Raw genomic sequence first — 8,051 nt, 5'->3', positions numbered from 1 at the left:
CTTGCCAGGATACCCATGTGTCATATACCTGCTGGATGTCATATACTGAAGGATTCATAAGGAACTGCTATATTGACATGGTATGAACCCAAATGGTGCAAGAATCAAAAGTATTTACAAAAACTATATAGAATACGAAAATCAGTTTTCTGAAAGCTTTGTTAAAATACTGCATATTGATATGGATATTTATGGAAAGAAACTTAAGTTTAAAAGAATTTAGAAGTATTGTATTCATATATAATAAACATCTTAAAGCCGGATGAGTATATAATGAAATAACCAATGATCGCCTGAAAGATCGGAATAGAATAATATCCCGATCTTTCAGGCGATCATTGGTTATGTTTTTTTCGATGTTTAGAGTTGGTTATAAACTTAAATGACAGAAGATAAATTGTATTATTCCAAATTTGTGTTGATATTCACTAATTATAGGAATATTTTGCCGATAATGTGAAACCACAGTTCCTATGGATAGAATTCATCCTTTGCTGAAAAGATTAAAAACTGATTTAAATCTGTGCCATATGTTACACTCATTATTGGACTGTTTTTATATACAGTATAAATTAACAATGCTATATATAAATACTAGCAGGCGTATAGCATGATCATGCTGCTAATATATACGTGATGTATTCTGTATTAAATTCCTTTATGTTTCAAGTTGATTGTACAGTAGAGCGTCGAAAAGTGGAACCAATTGGGGACTGGGGTCCTTCCAGTTAATGATTTGTTCCAGTTTCCGACTTTGTACGAAAAAATACATTAACCTGTCTGATGTTCAAATTTTTCTCCGTTGCGTATCGCTTCCTGTTGAATTTTTCTCCGTTGCGTGTCGCTTCGTGTTGAATTTTCGTCGATTTTAAGCCTAACGAAAATTTTTTTAATAATCATCAAGGCTATCGTATCGTTAAAAATTATTTCTGCATTTTGTACAAACAAAATAAATATATTAAAGAATATAAAAAACATGAAAATTATACTTTAGAAGTAAATTTGGTATCAAAACATTCTATTCAGCACGACACAGTCCGACTGAAAATCGTTCCACTTTCCGGTCGTTCCACTTACCGACGTTCCACTTATCGACGCTCTACTGTATTTGTTTTCGCTATGGTTAAATACGTATAAAGATCTTAAGAATCAGTGGCAGCATTTCCTAATAAAGCTGCTGGAGGGCGCTTTCGTAGGAAACACATCTACACCTAAGCTATTCTACATGTACTGTACGTTGTTTTGTATGTGTAAAAATAATCAGAAACGACGCAGAATTGTCACCGAGAATATAAAATATTGGATTCAGCCGATCAAGAAAATTCGATATTGTGTAAAAATGCAATTACCTATATATGGTAAACAACAATACAACGTGTGCATCTGCTATTACTAATCTGAAAATATTTGTCGGAATATATTATGGGGAAAATTGCGTTTCTAATTTAAACTGGTAATTGGTTACTCGGAAAAAGTAGATTTTCGTATGTCATAATTTTATTTGAGGTACAATAAGTCATAATGTGTGTATAATTTATGGTGGCAGCCATCTTGACTTCTGTCTTCAGCGCTTGTGAACCTCTGCACTAGCGCTACATCGGCTAACTTTAAGCAGAAATAGCTCAACTGTCTTTTAACAAAGCGGTTTTACTGGGAAACGCGTTTAGTAGCCTATGTGGAATCATTCATAAATTAACGTAACGCCGTTACACATGTAATGTTGGGGTTGGTAACTCATCTTCGAATCGTGTACCCCTTTAATTGTACTACGGAATTATACACACCATGGGGTATTGAACGATGCATTATTTTATTAATATCGTACAAAGTAGCGTAATCAGTAGGGTTCACTATGCAACTCTTCAGAAACAAAAATGAATCATTCTGTTACCCAAGGTTTGAGATCTTAGCATTACGTAACGTTTTTATAAACGACCTTGTAACGCACCATAACGATTATCTGCAACGCATCCATAGGGGCATAACTAAGGTGGTCGAAAATGGGCATACGTTTTGGGTGCCAATCTTAAGAACGGTAAAATGGACCCGTATAATGTTTTTATGTAATTAATGTTGAACCAGAAGTGCCAGGTATGAGGTTTGCCTCGGGTGCTAAAACTGTTCAGCTTGGCTCTGCATACCCATTCATAGCTGCATTGCGTAATTTATTTATTTATTATTTTAAAACTCCACACATAAATTAATTTTTAGGAGGAGGGGTAATATTTATTTTAATTAATAAATTGTACTTACACCCAATAGTCAAGTAACAGATAAACAATGCCGGACTTAGGGTTTACCACAAGGTGATTCCCTTATCTAACGAAAAAGCATCAGTAAATCTAGCACTAGAAATCCTTGTTTTCAGTCCTGAAAATAGACATTGAATAATATTTACAAATTTGTCAGGAATTCCAAGCATTCTTAATTTAAATAGCAAAACCTCCAAAACAACACTGTCGAAGGCTTTTTCGGAATCTATAAAGGCAGACAGTAAACGTTGTCTTTTCTTTGAAAGTTGTCTACAAATCAAGTAGTGAAAATTAATTTTTTTTTTTTTTTTTTTTTTTTTGTAACTCTTTCCGCCTTGTGGGCACTAAGAGGGCCTCTTATAGCAAGCCCATTATGGGTTCGGCCAAGCCCACAATGGGGCGGCCGAGTGGTGAGGGACGGGGACCGACATATCCGAACGGACCACTCCCCGAAAAATTCCTGGGGATTTTTCGACCCGTCCGGATTCGATCCCGGGTCCCCAGGGCGACAGGCTGCTAACCTTGACCGCTCGGCCATCCGGCCGCTAATTAAAATATTGCTGAAAGTGCTCTTCCGAGGTTCGGAAGCAAATTGCACTGGTTGAATAAGATTCCTCTCCCTAAGCCATATACCCAACCTTTTCGCTAAAATAGATGTAAAGATTTTCCGTTCTACAGGTAACAACGAAGTTAGCGGGCTCGTCAATAGGACCATTTTTATGAATAACTTTAACCACGATTTCGGAATTTTAGCAGTATTATAAACTCGATTAAATAGTTTGACCAAGTAAGGAATTAATGTAATCCTAAGATAAGTGATTAAAGACAGTGAAACATTGTCTACCCCAGGATCAGAACGAATTCGCATCTTTTGAATTGCAATGTTCACCTCTAAATCTGAGATAGGAAGATCAAAAAAGGGATCAACCACTAGCCGTCGGTAGTGACGGAATCGGAGATAAATTCAATGTATTTAAACAAAATAACTGTTGATAATAATTAAACCAGTCGGTCAAAGCAGTGGCGTAGCTAGGGGGTGGGGTAAGTGCGGTCCGCACCGGGCCCCTGGAAAGCGCATAGGCCCATGGGGGTCCCAAAATCACAAGAAAAAAGACCCAAAAAATTTTTCACGGCAATCAGAACAAAGCAAAATTTGGCATTTGGATGCTCGAGCTGGGGCCCCTATTACACAGGAAAACTAGCAACTCAACTGTAATCTAGTTATACACTATATAAACCACTACACAAAAAATATTTTAGTCCGTTTACGTAAACAAAACAAAAAAATACCTAACGCATCATTCATCAAACGAAAGAAATTGAACGTCTAAACGCAATGTTTTTAACGGAATAAATAAATTCAAAAAGCCAAAATTTATAGAAAAATTACTTGTTTTCGTTTGGAAGTTCCCGATTACCATTACGGAAAAAGGACACCTCTGCCGAAAAATTTTTTTCGGGAGCCCACAAATCTGGTTCCGCTCCGGGCCCGGAGAACCGTAGCTACACCACCGGGTCAAAGAAATCTCGTGGTCTGATATGCCTTTAACCTCAAGAAATCGGCCAACCCGATACCAAAAGGTCCTAGAATCTCTAACCCCTGCCAACTGTAAGGCAAAATTACAAAAGTACTTTCTCTTTTTCGCCCTAATAAGTGAATTATATTCTTTTTCCAAATTTTAAGAAGAAACTAAATCGACCTGGTTATTAGATCTACGAAATTGACTGAGGGCGGTATTCCTCGCTCTCTTCAATATGTAACAAGACCTATCAAACCAAGGGGAACGCGTCCTCCTATGAAGTTCAGCGCTTTCAATGAACACATTTAACCTTCCAGCTATAAAACATAATTCGGATATAACTGAGTTATAAAAATCGTCAACGAGCTCGAAATCAAAATTTTTATTCTGAACACTCCGAGTTACTGCTTCTCCAAACAAAACGGGTCTTGATAAAACGAGAAAACCAAAGAAAATATATTTCCGGTAGAAAAATGTAATTCCACTGGAAAATGGTCAGAAAATGGAAGAGATCCAACACGAAAGGATTCAACTATGTGAACCAAATTTTGAAAAATGACCATAAAATCTATGACTGAACTGCCCATTTTCGACAAAAAAAAAGTTAGTTCACTGGGAAAATCTCCCAAAGTACGACCATTAAGGAGAATAAAATCATATTCAACCAACCACGCAAAAACTGTTAACCGGCCGTATCAACCTTCAAGTCCTTTGACTGTCTGACATCAAAAATGTTGGGTGAAGCTACATTCAAATATGAATTAATTTCTTCGCCAATATGAACATTAAAATCACCGATTATCACAACTCCATCATAATACGAGGACCGAGAACTGAAAATAGAAGAGAACAAATCGTAAGCCTTGCTGTCTTAACGACTAGCATAGGCTTATATCACCAGCACCAAGATACTCCTAGGATCAGAAGCCGAGAAATCTGTTAAACCAATCACCATTAAATCAGGGTAAGTTTCCAATAACTCGAAGTACCCTCTAGATTCGTCAAAAAAGAACAAAACTCCGCCATGAGGCCCACCCGGCCCCAATGGCTTTTTAGCTGGGATCATAAAATACTTCTAGTTATCTGGTAGAGACTTAGCAAAAAAATCTCCGTCTATCCGAAATTTACAACTTCCTAGTTGAAATCTAGTTGAAAGTGCAGTATTTTGTGTAAATTTTCTAAATCATCAAATTTGCCTACTCTTAAAGGGGGCCCCACCGAATTTGTGCCCAGAGCCCCTGGATTGGTAAATCCGGCCCTGAATGTTACCCTAGGTATACAAAATGGCGGGTCGTCTATCCCAGCAATCAGAAGACAGGGAACAGTGGGACGCACGTTCTAACCTAACCTAAACTATTCTAATAATTTGGTTGCTAATAATTATGGTAATTTATTAAAATAGGTTAGGTTAGATTAGAACGTGCGTCCCCACTGTTCCCTGTCTTCTGATTGCTGGGATCGGAGACGACCCGCCATTTTGTATACCTAGGTAACATTAACCGCCAATTCCAAATTAGCGAGCTTTTCTTCGATACACTTCAACTGCATCACTACTGGGCTCAAAGTTGTTTCCAAATACTGCCGTAAGGATGACATTTCTTCTATATCAGTATCTGAAGGAGATTGTCTCTTAAAATAATGTTCAAACTTTGGATATTTAGTTCCCGGGTCGCTTGGTGAGCGATAATGCTTAATTCCCTTCCCTTCATCTTGGCTGCGCTTTAGCCCTTCAGCGGGGATACGTGAAAACATATCCAAGAAGATAAAGCTTGTAGTAACACAAAACGACACAAAAGAGCAGCAAAACGTGACAAATTAAGTAAAAAAAAAATTTATAGTTAACAATAGAATAGTATTAGTAATACCTCAAACAAAAAGTCACCAACATCGATGGCTGCTCAACAGCATCCCGCATTACGTCATTTATGGACATCTCTTATGTTTATAAAACAATTTAAAATTAATTGCGTTGATTGGCTATGCGCGAGATGGACATTTGTGATTAAAAAAAATATGGAATGTCAAAATTTCAAAAATTAAAGTAAATTTTGAAAAACAAAAGGGAACTGTACTGTAACGAAACCAAATATGTCGCCATTATTATCATCCCGAATAGAAACCATTTTCTTATGAATCAACTATAAATGTGAAAGTAATTATGTAATAAATATGAACCACTCCCAAAACATACGCAGATTACGACGGACTTTAAGCTCAAAAATGTGCTGTATTTTAAATCTTGATAACGTTATAATGGAGGCAGTTCTCTGGTGTTCGATGTATCGTACTCGTATGATTGACAGATTATAGATCAAAAGATGAAGTTCGATTCTGATTGGGTATATGGATCTGAGATTTGCTTTTATTTCGATGCTTACTCCTTTGTAAATAGGGAAAACTTATTGCACCTTAAGCTAGTGAACTTTGGAACATTTTTAGGATTAATGTTTTTTGTGGCATCTATCGGAAAACAATCAAAAGTATCTAGTAACATAGTCATAGGCGATTGTGTAATCAAATTTTTAGCCAAAATTTTGTAGTCGCCATTGTGGTCAAAAGATTTTTGTTGCCTGTTAGTAAAATTCTGATGTCAATATTTGTAAGTTTCTTCAGAATAACAGATAGTATTTTCCTTTGGCGATATTAGATGAGGTTAGTAAGATACAATGGTATTCTCAAGTTTCCAACGTTAATTAGAGAAAGAAATTTACTTTTTTCCTTATTCCCTCATTACAATGCTTTTTTAAAAAACTATTTTCAGCCTGTCGGCACTAAAAGGACCTTTTTAAGCAAGCCCATTATAGGTTCAGCCAGGCCCACAATAGGGTGGCTGGGTGGTGAGGGGTGGGCCCAACATGTCCGGACGCATTACCCCCGAAAAATTCCTGGGGATTTTTCGATCCATTGGGATTCGAGCCCGGGTCCCCCAGAGCGGTAAGTTGCCACCTTGACCGCTCGGCCATCCGGGCGTTTCACGACAATGCTGTTGCAAATGGCAAATGGTATCATTTATTATGTTTGGAATTTATGCATTATTCTCTACTACGTTTGTTGTATAAACTATAGTGTTTCAAGATACACGACCAAGTTGTTCTCGGAACATATTTTTAAAATAAAAACAAAAATATCCGCATATATATTAAAAAATACAGTAAATATAAGTTATTAGGTGTATTATGTAAGGATATTCTAGTAAAAACAATGATAAAAAGTATTGTTTGTGATTTATTAGAATTTGTTCTGATTTTTCCTTTTTTTAAGGTACTGTACATCATCATCCTCTATCTAAATTATTAGTAAGTAGTGACTATAGTCAACAGCAAAAGTAATCTAAACATTACAAAAAAAAATGTTGAAAAGCTTCCTGCCTGTATTATTTAATTACAAAATAGTTTAGTTACTTATGACTAACGAACAGGCTTATTAAACACGGCTTATTTATTTAACTTATCCAAAGTAGTCAATAGTTATCCATAAATTAATTAATTAACATTTAACAATATTTATAATTTTATTTCCAAAAATGTTCCAGTGAACTTCACTGCTGGACTCTAGACAATTTGAAGAGATAGAATTTGTTAAATTTCTTACCTGTCACTATAAACTAAATTAACCTATAGTTTGCAGTACTTCAGCAAGGAAAGTATGCTTTTCAACTAGGGGTTTAAACTACAGCATATTTATTCCCGGGGTTTAATCGAGGAAAATATGAAGAATCGTGTATTACCTACATTGAATATCATAATTGAGTCGGATCAACACATAGTATAATATTCATAAATTATTTAAAATGTGTCAATTAGAAAATGACTGCATATTATGAAATGCCAATTGATTAAAATTTTCTAATTTATAACAAACTTTTATTTCGATGCATTTTATGCAATATAATTTATCAGCATCCAAACAATATCAAAATTTCGATTGTCCGGTACAACAATTTATTACATATTGTAACACAAAATATAATTTAAACATAAATATGACAAGATGACACAAAAATTTGAACTGCATAATACTTGTGTTTTGTAGATCATTTTTCAGCTTTGGCAGGAGTAAAAGACATTTCAATTACTACTTAAAATCAAAATTTCGATTTGGAATTGGAACAAATGAATGATTGACACAGCTCTAGACCATAACAAGTAGAACAAGTCAATCATTACTTGCGCTTAGAAGTAGGAAATGAATCATCACTGTAATTGGCTGCAGCTGTCACGTGATTTTGACGACACTCCTTCCTTTTCCCCTAGAAGAAGCACGTGATTGTATTATATAA

This window comes from Centruroides vittatus, unplaced genomic scaffold (genome assembly GCF_030686945.1).
Source record: "Centruroides vittatus isolate TY-2023 unplaced genomic scaffold, ASM3068694v2 contig_717, whole genome shotgun sequence".
Taxonomy (NCBI): Eukaryota; Metazoa; Arthropoda; class Arachnida; order Scorpiones; family Buthidae; genus Centruroides; species Centruroides vittatus.
This window is presented reverse-complemented; position numbering follows the sequence as displayed.